The sequence below is a fragment of the Ambystoma mexicanum genome, chromosome 3q (genome assembly GCF_040938575.1).
Source record: "Ambystoma mexicanum isolate Mex_15411 chromosome 3q, UKY_AmexF1_1, whole genome shotgun sequence".
NCBI lineage: Eukaryota > Metazoa > Chordata > Amphibia > Caudata > Ambystomatidae > Ambystoma > Ambystoma mexicanum.
The window spans coordinates 910081291-910095243 of record NC_090926.1 but is presented as its reverse complement, the minus strand read 5'-3'; positions in this window follow the sequence as shown (position 1 = coordinate 910095243).

The window sequence follows — 13953 nt, the reverse complement described above, 5'->3', positions numbered from 1 at the left end:
AGATAAAATTATTTGGCAAGGAACAAACACTTTGGTTAAGCAGCGTGCTACAAGCTCCTTGTTTTATGGCCGGTCTCTTGGTGGCTGTTGTGCTACATCACACAACTTCAACTAACTGCATTTAAGCAGCACTGAAAAGGAAAACAAATTACCAGCTGCATGCATAACATATGCCTAGGTACTTTTGCCCCCAAAGCGAAAATCAAAAGCTGCGTGTGTTTTCCCCGGGATGTGTGCCAAATCCGCGGGTGGTGCACAAGGCTGCACACGTCACAGAACGCCATGTGCGATGCACACAGCGAAAGCGCACAACGTGTAGCGCACACACCAAAAGGGGGCGGAACACAGGGCGGAACAAGTAGAATGGGGAACAACGCGTGAAAATGTGGGCGTTACGGGGGAAGTACCACAGCTAAATCCTCGCAACGCCCACACGCGCATTAACAACACGTATTCATGGAATCGAACAGGGGAAACCCGCTCGCCACAAAAGACGCGCTAATCTGGAAAGACATACACCAACAGGAAGCAGGCGTAAGCGGGCCCGCGCAGCATAAAAGTGAACGCAAAGAACAAACAAGCACATACGCTACGATGAATATGCCATTCCTCGCAGCAGTGGTCGTGGGACACCGCAGGAGGAGGAGGATAGGCAGGCCCCGCATTTTCTTACCCAGGACCAGCCTTTTTTGGATGCCTGATGACCAGGTCTATGGGAGGTACAGGTTTATGAGTTGCTGAGTTTGAGGATGACCTCACATCACCCACCCTGTGCTCCCAAGCACTGGAAAAGGTGCTCAATGTACTGCATTTCTTGGCTACTGGGTCATCCTAGCGGACAAGTGCCATAGTTGGGGGCTTCTCACAGGCCACGCAGTTACGCTGCCTACACCAGGTGTTGGCGATCATGATTGCAAGCCCCCCAGTCCGCAGGCACATATACATGCCAAGAACACCTGCAGAAAGGCAGGCCGTGGTCTAGGACTTTAACAGGGTGGCACACTTCCCCAAAGTGCTAGGTACCATTGACTACACCCATGTGGCTCTATGTCCTCCCAGGGCCACTGAGCACATTTATCCGAACCGCAAGCACTGGCATTCCATCAATGTGCAGGTTGTATGTGATGCCAAGGGAATCATCACCTCAGTAAATGCCAACTATCCGGGGTCCAGCCATGATAGTTTTATATTCAGAATGTCACCCCTAAACCGAGACCTGGAAGCTGGGAGGCATGGCGACACATGGCTCATTGGTGAGTACAAATGCCTCTGCACATGCATGCATGTCAGTCTCTGAGAAATGGGAAAACCCAACTAATGACAACCATTATCACTTCCACAGGGGACAGTGCCTACCCTCTGAGCACCTACATGATGACTCCAATGCGCAACCCCACCACACCACCCATAGTAAGATACAACACAGCCAATATTGCAACCCGGGGCATAGTGGAGCTCACATTCAGAGTGCTGAAGTCACGTTTTCGCTCCCTTGACCACTCTGGTGGCCAGCTGCTATATGCGCCCCCAGTAGTGTGCTGGATCATAGTGGCAGCATGTGTCCTGCACAACGTTGCAAACCGGCGGGGTATGCCGGTGGACATGGTGGTGCCCCCATATCCACAACCACATGCACGGCTGCAGCGCATGGGAGGGGAAAGGGCACATGGTGAGGCAGCCCGTACCCATTTCTTCACCTAAACTCCCACTCCTGCGGAGTGCACACAGGCCTGGCACATACCAGCTGACAATTGATGATGATGACAAAAGGGACAGTCAACTGTCACAACCCCTGTGATTGTTTTCCTGGAAGTGCTACATTGTGTGCATCCCTAGCTACTTAAACAGACCCAATGCTGTGTCAGTAAAAGGCACTCATTCATGAAGCATGAAGGACTACCCCCTTGCAAAATAGTACACCCAAATAGTGGCATGTCACCCAACCCCTCCCTAACCCCATCTCAGCTACCCAACACACCATGGCATGGCATGCTATGTGAAAGCAACCAAAAGAATGCACAACACATGACTCAAGTGTCACAAAGTGCACCGTCCTAAATGGAAACAGGCAGAGACAATTCCCTCTCACTAATGAAAAAGAAACAGCACACATGAACAAATACTTACCAGCAAGACAAAAAATGAGTACATGACCCAACAGTGGCAATGTATGACAGTAACCAATGACAATAGTGCAAGTGTTACAAACTGACAAAGGCAGCACATCAACCCCTTCAATCTCCAGTGTGTTGGTGGTAGGTAAATGTGGCAATGTACTGCATACAACATGAACTGCATCTACAATGGAGACAGGTTTGTTAAGACATGAAGAAGCTACATGCAAATATGCAAAATGTTTTATAGGTAATACAATATACAAATCAACCATGCAGTGGAGAAATCATCACCCATCCGCACTAGGGGTGTATACACAGTTTGGACTACATACTGCCCACACAACTTATGGGAGCCCAATGCCTGTGTGTAAGTTACTGTCACTTGGTCACACCCTTGTGAGCCCATGGAAAGGGGAAGCAGGTGTGGCATATGTGTCCGGAACCCAAGTTTCAAACCCAAACACAGGACAAGCCTGCATGTGCCCAGCTGGAACACACTGTGGAAGCCTACGGGAGCCGCACAAAGCAACACACTGTAACATGGATGTACAAACTGAAAGAAAATAGTTATAAACAAAAAAGGAAATGTAATTAAAAAAAAATAATTAAAAATAAGAAAAAAATGAAAATGAAAAGTATAAAAAAATAAATCAAATAAAAAATGAAAATTTAAAATACTAATTAAAATGGAAAAAAAAATTCAAAAGAAAATGAAAAAATGAAATCAAACATGAAAAGAAAATGAAAATAATAAACTGAAAAAATCAACAACAAAAAAATTACAATAAAAAAATCTATTTATACATTTCAAATCTGAATCAAATATGAAAAATTAAATGTCAAAAAGAAAAATTAAAAAGATAAATCAAAAATGGCCATGTGTCGACCGGGGGTGGAGGGGCACCCAGGAGGGAGGAGGTACAGGGTGCATCGCAACACCCACATGCGTGGATGTTGAGAAAAAATAAAAAACCTCCATGGGCTTATGGCCTGCACGGCTACCATATAGTGGGAGAACTGCCGTCGCTGTCATCACCCTCTGGTGGTACATTAGAAGGTGTGCGTGGTATGGGAGGCAGACCACGCAAAGCAGCCCTGGCATGCTCCTCCATGGCAGCAAGCATGCAGGTCTGAAAGGTTTGGTTCTGCAGGATGATGGTCCGGAGATCCGCATGCAGCACCTCACGGGTAGCACAGACTTCTGCCAGCAAGACCTCATGTGATGCCTGTATCTTCTCACGGGTTGCCTGGAGCTCAGCTGAGATTGTGCGTGTTAGCTGCTCGAGGTGCTGTTCTGACCTCGTATTCTGGGACACCTCAAGTGCACACAGAGTATCTCTGAGGGACCTGTGTTCTAACCTCAGGGCATCCCTGTGGGCCTCTGACTCTGCAGAGATGGCTGTGTGCAGAGTCTCCAGTCCAGCCCGTTGGTCCCTGTTGGATGCCAACATGTCATCCCTGTGTGAGCGGCATGTGGACTCTGTTGCCTGCTGCTGGAGCTCCACCTGCCTTTCAGGGGGGAGAATGGAAGTGGCCACCCTACCACGGCCTGAGCCATCATCTCACACGATGCCCCCTGTTGTGCTGCAATAGTATACATGGAGTTCTCTCAAACAGTATTGCCTGGTGGCGCACAGCCACCGCATTGGCGGGCACCACACCTGTTTGGGCCAAGGTGATGTGCACATTGCTGTGCTGGCACTGCCTGAGGCTGCAGGACTGCATTCCTGCTTTGATCGGCTGGCCCAGGAACAGGAGCAAATATAGTGGAGTTTGACCCTGCATCCATAACCGCCACAGGCGGACATTCCAACACTGAATGCCCCATTGAGGGGTCTACCCCCAGTGCAGATGGGTTGGACAGACCAGCATCCCTGCCAGAAACACTCACCTGCGACGGGACATTTGTCTCAATGTCAGATTCAGCACCTGAGCCATAGAGGTCTTCGGAGGTGTACCCAGAGACACCTCTGGACAGGATGGTCTGTAGGACTAATGGATTTTCCTGCACCAGCACCCCACATCCTACACTGGTGCCTGGTTGGGGCCCTGAGTACTCCTGCCCCTGCGCCATCTCCTCCTCCTCAAGAGCATCTAGTGCCTCATTACTTGCAAAAACTTTAAAAACAGTAATGAAGACAGGCATGAGCAGCATGGCCGACACACATAGACATCACAATGTACACATTGAATACATTAATGACACATGTTACCCATGACACTAACTCTGGCATGCATGCACTGACAATGAAGTGGAAGCGGATCCTAAAAGCAGACACTGAGGACTCCAAAATGGAAAAGCAACACATGTGCTACAAGGTGCATAGCACCTGCATCACACATTAGCCTGTGAGTAGCATGGACAATCCACAAACATGACACATGCCAGCACACAGATGGCACGTAGCATAGCCATGGCAGAATTGACAAGGACACCCAGATGGTAGTAAATCAGTACTGTCCCCCATCCATGTGAGACGCACATCATGAAATTGAACATGCAAAAGAGTCTGACAAAACACACATGTGTCACGCGCTGCAACAAAGCCAGTGTTTACTAATACAGTGATGGTGGGCACATGGATTCATCAATGGTAGGTCACTTGGACATGACACAAGTCAATTGTAATGTTGAACATTCAAACAGGGATCTGAAGTGATCGTGTGCACCACATGTATAGGTGCACAAAAGTCAATCAGCCTGATTGATGAAATCATTCCCATAAAAAGTAAACAAATGTGGGGCATTGTGCGGTGAAATCTATGTCTGAAGTATGGTGAATTTGGGGCAGAACGGCAAAAATATGTTCATCATGCAAATGATCCCATCAATCAGGCAGAATGAACAGAAAAACAGTATTAACAATGTTGTGGCATGATGCCAGTTGAAGGGCAAGTGCAGTAATCAGGTGCTAAGTTTTTACTGCGGTCAGAAGGGATACTGTGAAACCCAAACCCAAGGGCCGGGGATGGCTTGAAGGCACCACATGGGTGACCTATAGCAGTCAAGACTACACAGCCTGACCTGGCACTCGATCAGAACACATCACCCAAGCAACATACACATGGTTTGCACACACACGCATGGCCATTCACTGGACATTGCCTTAAGATCCGGTAGGTCTCCCACGCCTTGGATCTGATCCTCTGTGATAAACCCTCTAGCGATTGCCTCATGTTCTATGAGTTCATCCTCCTCTGGTGGAGGCCCACTGCCAGTCACCAGAGTAGAGGCATAATTGGAAGCAAGCTTTTTTTTTGCTCGGTGTTTGAGGTCATTCCACCGCTTTGAGAAATCATCAGCTGTGCGCCTCACAAATCCAAGGGAACTAATCCGGTCCGCGATGCACTGCCAGTGGGCCCTACATTGAGCAGTCGTAGTCTTGCACCCTGCAGTCACCAGCATTTCGCGGCCATGGGCTGGCACGTAGGCCACAAATGCGTCTAGTTCCATATCATTGAAACTCTGCTTCCTTGGCATGCCGGAGGGGCGAGCCGTGTCTGGGGTCCCAGCCTGTTCTGCAAGAGCACGCTTCTTCCTCTTGAGAGGTGGTGCGGAACCTGAGTGGCTTACACCGCTCTGGTCGGTAGGGGCTGAAGCGCAGGTGGACTGGCCACTGGAAGCAGGCAATGGCACGATGACCAAAGGTCTCACTGCAGGCATTGGCTGCTGAGTGATGTTTCCAGGACCAAGTGGCACAACTGCCTTGGTGTGATGGTCTGGGACCAACACTGTCCCGGCTGGGTGACTCAGAGCCGGGGTGGATTGAGCTGCAGCTGCCCCTGCAGCCTCCTCACTCTGGCTACTTGGGGCAGCAGATGACATTGCTGCCCCAGATCGCCGTGGCCTGGTGACAGCAACTTTCACCGCCACATGTGGCTTTGACTTCGTGACATGGAGGTCGGCCTGTGAGTCATCCCGTGCCAGTTCTGTGACCAATCTGGGCCGTGTTAACAGGGCTTGCGCTGGGATGGTGTCAGCTGTATCTCCCCAACCCATTGGGGGCGGGCATAGGTGTCCCTGATTGGTCCTCCACACACTGGCCTCTTGGGCCACCCTGCTCATCCTGGCTGCATCCCCTACCACGGCCACCTTTGCCTCCCTTACCACTTGGTCGCCTCCCAACCATGGCACTGATGTTCTTGTGTGAATGGGAGGTGCAGTAAACAACTGTCCTGGCAATTGAGGTGAAGGGGGCAGGGTACTAAATGGAATACGTACCCCTGTGCTCTAGCAAGGCTGTCTGTGACCCCTGGGGGAAGATGACGGGTCACGCAATGCTCAAGCACTCCGAAAACAAAATTTAACGTGCACGCAACCCCTGGTAGGCCACGTGCATGGAATAAAGGACCTGCACTACGCTGTGGCACCCAGAAACACAAAAATAAGCGTACGCGTGGTACACGAAGGCTACAATTACCTCTGAAGGGGTACAAGACACACGGGGGCTACCACAGTGGAAAATTTTGTGCGCAACTTACCATCTGCCTGGAAAAAGAATGCGAAAAACACACGCGTGTGCGCATTGGCAACACCCCCACCAAAAGAGGAATTGAATGCTGTCTGAGTAGACAAGGAGTACGAACTGCAACCGTTGTGAAGTAATCGCGTGTGAACCGACAAGAAGTACAAGAATCACCCGCTTGCTCTCCACAAAAAGCACGTACAAGAAAATGGTGTCCTACACGTACCGATTAACCCTGCCCACAGAAACGCCCATGCGTGCTACGTCACTTACGAGCTTACGCGCTAAGGGCTTTTCCTCCAATTACACGCAGTGCCACCCGGACGTGCAGTTTTTGCACGTGCGGATTCACTATGCAGCTGTGCCGAGGGAAACTCCCGCACGTGTCACGTCACTTACGCGCTTACGCGCTAAGGGCCTTTCCTCGAGTTACATGCTGACGTGCTGTTTTTTCATGTACAAAATCACTCCGTATCAAGCTGGCCACGCGACAACACACGGAAGACCACGCTCCTGCCCAGAAGGCCATTTTCCTGCCCCCCAGAGCCACCAGCAGACTCCCACCAGCCATCTGCTGCTGCTGCCTGCCTGCCTGCCTGCTGGCCACATGATCTGCTATTTGGTGCCTGCACGTCAGCCATCTGCAGGGGTCCAGTTGCTGTGACCACCCCTGCTGGAACAGAAGACTCCCAACTGAAGTTCCATCGCTACACAGTCCGGCACCAGGACCCAGTTGCCCACCCACACCTGCCTCAGGAGTTGCCATGCTGAGGGAAACACCATCAGAGACCACTGGCGACCCCCAGCCAGAGAGACAGAGGGCTACCAGCTTCAGTGCCACATAAGTTGGTATCCTGGTGGAGCAAGTTATGGTGCATAAGAAGACGCGCCGACAAGGATGGACAGGAGAGGATCTGGCTGGACATCATGGTTGCCATCAACGCTGAGGGGGTGGCAACCCGCGACATACAACACGTCCGTAAGCGCTGGGAGGTCTTCATGTCCAGGGCCCTCCGGAAGGCCCGCCGCCTCTTGGAAGCAGCGCATGCAGTGAGCTGCTGGGTCAACCTTACCACCAATGACATGAGGGTCCTGGAACGCATTAACCCAGCACTTCACCGCCAGGTCCTCGAGAGGGTGACTGGTCTGGAGTCGAGCGGTAAGTGTCCATGCGTACTTGTTGGACGCAGTGCATGTTGAGGTGTGCCAGGAGTGTGCAGCTTGGACATATGTCTGAAATGGTCCAGGTATGGATATGTATGTGCAGGGACATGACCGTGCTGCATGTGAGTCCTGTCATGAGTGATACGCATCAATGGTGTATGTGGTCCAAAGCATGATGCACAACTGCATGTGGAGATGAACACATGTTGGTATTTCTGTGTATGTACTATGGCATGGTTGGGATGTGACACATGGATGTGCACGGCATACATGTGCGTGTGTGGGTTGCACGTGTGCGACAATGATACAACATGGATGCATGTGACAAGGACATGTATGAACCCGATTGGCAGATATGACATAGTTGCTGATGATTGCACTGTGACAGGAAGTGGAGATGTAAAGATGCATGTCTATCTGTTGGCGTGTGTGCATGTGTTTGGCACTCCCCATGTTGCTTGTGACATCATGCCAACCTTCGGATGTTCATGCTGGTGTGTGTGTATGGATGCTGCTGCCTGCTGCACGATTCCTGTCAATTTGTGCATGTGTGTGGGTTCAAATGAAATGAGTGTTGGGGAGTCTGATGCCATCTGTGAAGTTTGACACTGCCACTCATGTGCAACTGTCACGTGTGTATCCGACCATTGTACAGTGCCCTGATGCCGGTGTTCTGTCTCTCCCTGTCTGCAGAGTCAACTGATGAAGATGGCGGAGACGGTGCTGTGGATCACAGAGGCAGGGATCCCACCACCAGCCAGAGACGCACGGCCCAGCTCTCCTCCTACGTTGTCATCTCTTCCGGGAGTGAGGAGTCTAGTGCCGCGTCCATGGCCACAGCTGCCGAGGGGAGGTCCAAGAGGCGGAGGTTGGAGGTGGACTCCTCGGCAGCAGTAGGGGCAGCTGAGACCCACAGGGGCCTATGGAGGAAGATGGCACGGAGTCATCCAGGTTGGTGGGGGGTTGAGTTGAGGAGGAGGCCGTGGAAGCCCACACACGGGGCCTGGAGGGGGGATTTCACTGGTGCTAGTGGTGCAGTCCAGGGGCAGAAACAGGAGGCAGCACAGGCCGACGTGGAGGTGCCTGTGTGTAATCCTGTCCCCGATCCTGTGACTGCATCATCCGGCACCAGCAGGGATGCCTTCGTCCAGACCCGTTTTCAGGGAGGGGATGCGCACACAACAACTGGCCTTCCTCTTTCTGCGCACATGGCAATCCATGACCGTGTTGAGCCTGTCCTATTTGGGATGGCGTTGCATCAACGTGGTATTCAGGATGACGTGCAGGGTTCTCGTGAGGACAATGCATATCATTTCGAATACCTCATTGACCGCGTCGGCCTCCTAGGACAGGTCACCAAGGCTGGGTTCCTCCATGTGCTGAATCTTCTAGCGACCCCCTCCTCAACTGAACCCCCTATGCGCCAGTCATCCTCTGTGCCACCTGGGCACCCTGTGGAGCAGCCCCTGACCCAGCGGCCAGGCTGGTGGAGGACACATCCCTGCCACAGTCGAGAGTTGGAGGTCCAGCAGAGGTGGCCACCCCAACAACTGGACCCCAGCAAGACGAGGACATGCAGGCATCGACAAGCAGGGCACATGCACGGCAGCAGCAGGCTCAGGGTGGGAGCGATGATGGCTCACAGGGGCAGGAATCGGCCGGAGGGCAGGAGGACCCTGGATTGGGAGTGTTTTCCGTGTGACAGTGGTTGGGCCAGTGGATAGATACAGAGTGGCGGCAGGTGGAGGAGGCACGGCTCACTATGGTCAGGGTGGAGAACTCCATGCGCAGGGCATTGAGGCAGGCTGAGTGCCTTGAGAAAACTCACAGGGGGTTGGAAGACGCCATGACTGCATCCCTGCGAGACCAAGAGGCCAGGGAAGAGGCCCACCTCTGGGACATCGACGTAGAGTTTGATAATGCCCTGGCCCGGAACATCAACAAGTGAGCCGTTGGACTTACCCGCCGCCTTTGTACATAGTTCTTTAGTGTTAGGTTTCCTTTGTTTTTCTTTTTTTTGGTGTTAATGGACTTTGCTCCACTTCATGTATATAGTTTTTTATTCCTAGGACTTTTTGGTAGGTTTCATATGTTTTGGGGATCATGGACCCTTTGGACTTGGATTGTACATAGTTGAAGACTTGCACATACTTTCTTTTTTGGAATTTTCCATCGATCAATGGTTTAATTTTTTTGGGATTATTTTTTTCACATTGACATTGGCGATGGACCACTTTTCTTTTTTCATGCCGTGGATTTTATTTTTTCATTGGAATTTCTGTATTTTTTGGTAATATCTGTCATTGAGGGACATGAGTCGGGGCCTGCTGGCAGGTGTCTGTCACTGGGTGTGGGGTGGGGGACATGAATCGGGGGCCTGCTGGCAGGTGCACGTCACTGGGGGTAGGGTGGGGGACATGAGTCGGGGCCTGCTGGCTGGTGCCCGTCACTGGGGGTGGGGTGGGGGACATGAGTTGTGGCCTGCTGGCAGGTGCCCATCACTGGGGGTGGGGTGGGGACATGAGTCGGGGCCTGCTGGCAGGTGTCTGTCACTGGGTGTGGGGTGAGGGACATGAGTCGGGGGCCTGCTGGCAGGTGCCCGTCATGGGGGTGGAGTGGGGGACATGAGTCGGGGCCTGCTGGCAGGTGCCCGTCACTGGGGGTGGGGTGAGGGACATGAGTCGGGGCCTGCTGGCAGGAGTCCATCACTGGGGGTGGAGTGAGGGACATGAGTCGAGGCTCCCAAGTGCATGGTGCCATTTGGCCTGCCAGTGGTGCATGACCAGGGTTGTGGGGTGGTTCACTGTGGTGTGGGCTGCCTGTGGGACATGGGGAAGGGGGGCACACCCAGGAGGGCCCACACTGTCAAATTGTGTGTAAAACTACCTGCGCACCCCCGGAGTACACGTACCCCGCTCGCACCAGTGTAATCACATGTAAAAGTCCATGCGCACCACCGGAATACACGTACCCAGCTCGCGCCAGGCTTATCGAGTGTAAAACTCCCCGCACACCTCCGGAATACACGTACCCCGCTTGCGTCAGCGTAATCGCGTGCAAAACTCCCTGTGCACCCCCGGAATACACCTACCCCGTTCGCACCAGCGTAATCAAGTGCAAAACTCCATGCGCACCCCCGGAATACACGTACCCCACTCGCACCAGGCCTATTGCGTGTAAAACTCTGCGCGCAGCCCCAGAATACACGTACCCCGCTCGCACCAGCGTAATCGTGTGTAAACTCCCTGTGCACCCCCGGAATACACATACCCTGCTTGCGCCAGCCTAATCAGGTGTAAAACTCCCTGCACATCCCACAGAATACATGTACCCCGCTCGCGCCAGGCCTATCGCTTGTAAAACTACCTGCGCACCCCCGGAATACACGTACCCCGCTCGTGCCAGCGTAATCACGTGTAAAACTCCCCAACCACCCCCGGATTGCACGTACCCCACTCGCGCCAGTGTAATCACGTGTAAAACTTCCTGCGCACCCCCAGAATACACGTACCCCGCTCGCGCCAGGCCTATCACGTGTAAAACTCCCCACACACCCCCGGAATACACATACCCTGCTCGCGCCAGGCCTATCGCGTGTAAAACTCCCCGCGCACCCCCCCGGAATACACATACCCCGCTCGCGCCAGCTTAATCACGTGTAAAAGTCCATGTGTACCCCCGGAATACGCGCAGGCAGCCCATGCACCCTCCCCATGCCCCATAGGCAGCCCTCCACCTGGCCATGCCCCGCAGGCAGTCCATTCAACCTCCCCAAGCCCCACAGGCAGCCCATTCAACCTCCCCATGCCCCGCAGGCAGCCCATCCACCCTGGGCATGCCCCGCAGGCTGCCCATTCACCCTGGACATGCCTCTCAGGCAGCCCATCACCCCTGGGCATGCCCCACAGGCAGCCCATCCACCCTGGGCATGCCCCGCAAGCAGCCCATTACCGCTGGGCTTGCCCCGCAGGCAGCCCATCCACCCTGGGCATACCCTGCAGGCAGCCCATTCAACCTCCCCATGCCCCGCAGGCAGCCCATCACCCCTGGGCATGCCCCACAGGCAGCCCACACCACAGGGGGGACTTTTCCCATGCAATTTACCTAACGCGAGCGGGTACACGTATTCGGAGGGGTGAGCGTGGAGTTTTACACGTGATTTTGCTGCCGCGAGCGGGTTACATGTATTCCGAGGAGTGCGCGAGGAGTTTTACACGGGATAGGCCTGGCGTGAGCGGGGTACGCGTATTCGTAGGGGGTGCGCGAGTACATTTTCACGTGTTTGGGCTGCCGTGAGCGGGGTACGCATAGTATTTTCATGCGATTACAGTGTAGCGGCCCTGTGAGCTGGTCCAGGGTTAGCTCGGCCCTTTGCGCCGTATTGGGGATTTCGATGGCTTCTACTTGCGCAAGTGGCTTTCTTGGGGGCGTAACTGGCGCTGCGGGATGTTCGCTGGGCCAGGGCTCAAAATGGCTTGGTAAATCCATGAATACACGGTGCGCCAGAATGCTGTTTAGCGCACACGGCTGGCGCATGCTGGCGCACGCTCCCTCTCTGCGCTGCTCGTCTGCGCTGCTTCTGCACTGAAATCTATGAACTACTCCCAAAATGTCAATATGAAACAAGTGCTTATGGGCTTGTGGGTAAGTGTCTGCATTTGGAACATGACAACCTGCATAAAATCCTGGTTGCCAAATACTTGAGCAAGTTTGACAACCTCAAAAAAGGGTTGCAACTGCCCTCTGAAAAAAAGTTACGCTGTCCACCCACATGTTTTCTTTACTTGTGCCCTGAAAAGCATCCACAATCAGGGGAAAATAACTGCACCAGTGTCCAGGACTGCAAACTTTTTTGCCACATCGTGGGCAAATTCTCATGACTAACTTGCCCACTCATCATTTCGCCTGCTCACCCCCATGTCTGGCTTTCAACAATACTCTGCTTTATAAAGATAACTTAAAAAGTACACATGCCATAGTGTCACTCAAATGTATAAATCTGAATAGAACTAGGTTAAGCTAGAAATGTACAATTGTGGCATTATTTCTCCCATCTTGAATGGGAGACTACAAATACCAGAATGCAATTCAGCAAAAGGCAGCAAAAGGCAATAAATGATTTCTGAGTACAAAACTTTCAAGGACTGACAGTAGCCCGGTTTAAAAAAATAGAATGGGTATGCCGTGTGTCATGAAATATTTAAAACTAAAAAAACATATATTAAGGACTGTGGACTGTCTCCCATTCATGCAATAACTGGGACCAACCCCTCTTAGGCCATGTTGCTCTAAGTGGTCTTGTAAGGTGGGCTAATTTATTATGCAAAATGGCCTTAGGGGGCTGACCCCTTCCTCGCTTTGAAGCTAAGCAGGGTTGGTTGTAGTTACTGCAAGGATGGGAAACCCACTGTAGCTGGTATTGTGTTATCCAAGGGTTGAATAGAAGGTTGACCCAGAAGAAAACAAGTTGATACCTTAATTTAATATATATATATATATATATATATATATATATATATATATATATATATATATATATATATATATATAGGGAGAGATGCATAGTGTAAACCCCAGTAACATACTGTACAGTAATAGAACAACCATTCGCATGCCTCCAAGCTGGTTTGGGTGCATTACATACCATAACCTGACAAAGTATATTACTGACAGTACGGAACATAGATTGTGCACAGCACACAATGTCGTAAGTAAAATAGAACTGAGGAATTGTTTACTGGGAACAGTGGTGGCATGTGATGTGATTTGTTTTATTAGAGGGGCACAAATATTCTCCACTAATATGCTTGCGTGAACGAGCATTGCGAGGGTGCCCGAACAAACCAAGGGGGGACTGGAGTGGGTTTCCTCACCAGAATCTTTTTGAATAATGGTTAAAAATTATGCATTTTTTAGAAGACTTTAAGTGACAATTTAGGTAAAAAGCAAGACAGTTTGAAATTGATTTTGTAAGGTAACTCATGAAGAAATCCAAACGTTTCCAACACACGTTCATGATGCCTTTGCCCACAACATACGCCACAATAATAAACAACAAATGCCACGATAAACACATTTTCACACTAGCTGTGCTCATATATGTTCATGCTTGCTGCACAAATATATGCCACTATTCCTATATAAGTACATACTCATATTTGCTTTGCACATATTGCCAGTAACGATACTATAAGAAAACATGTTCA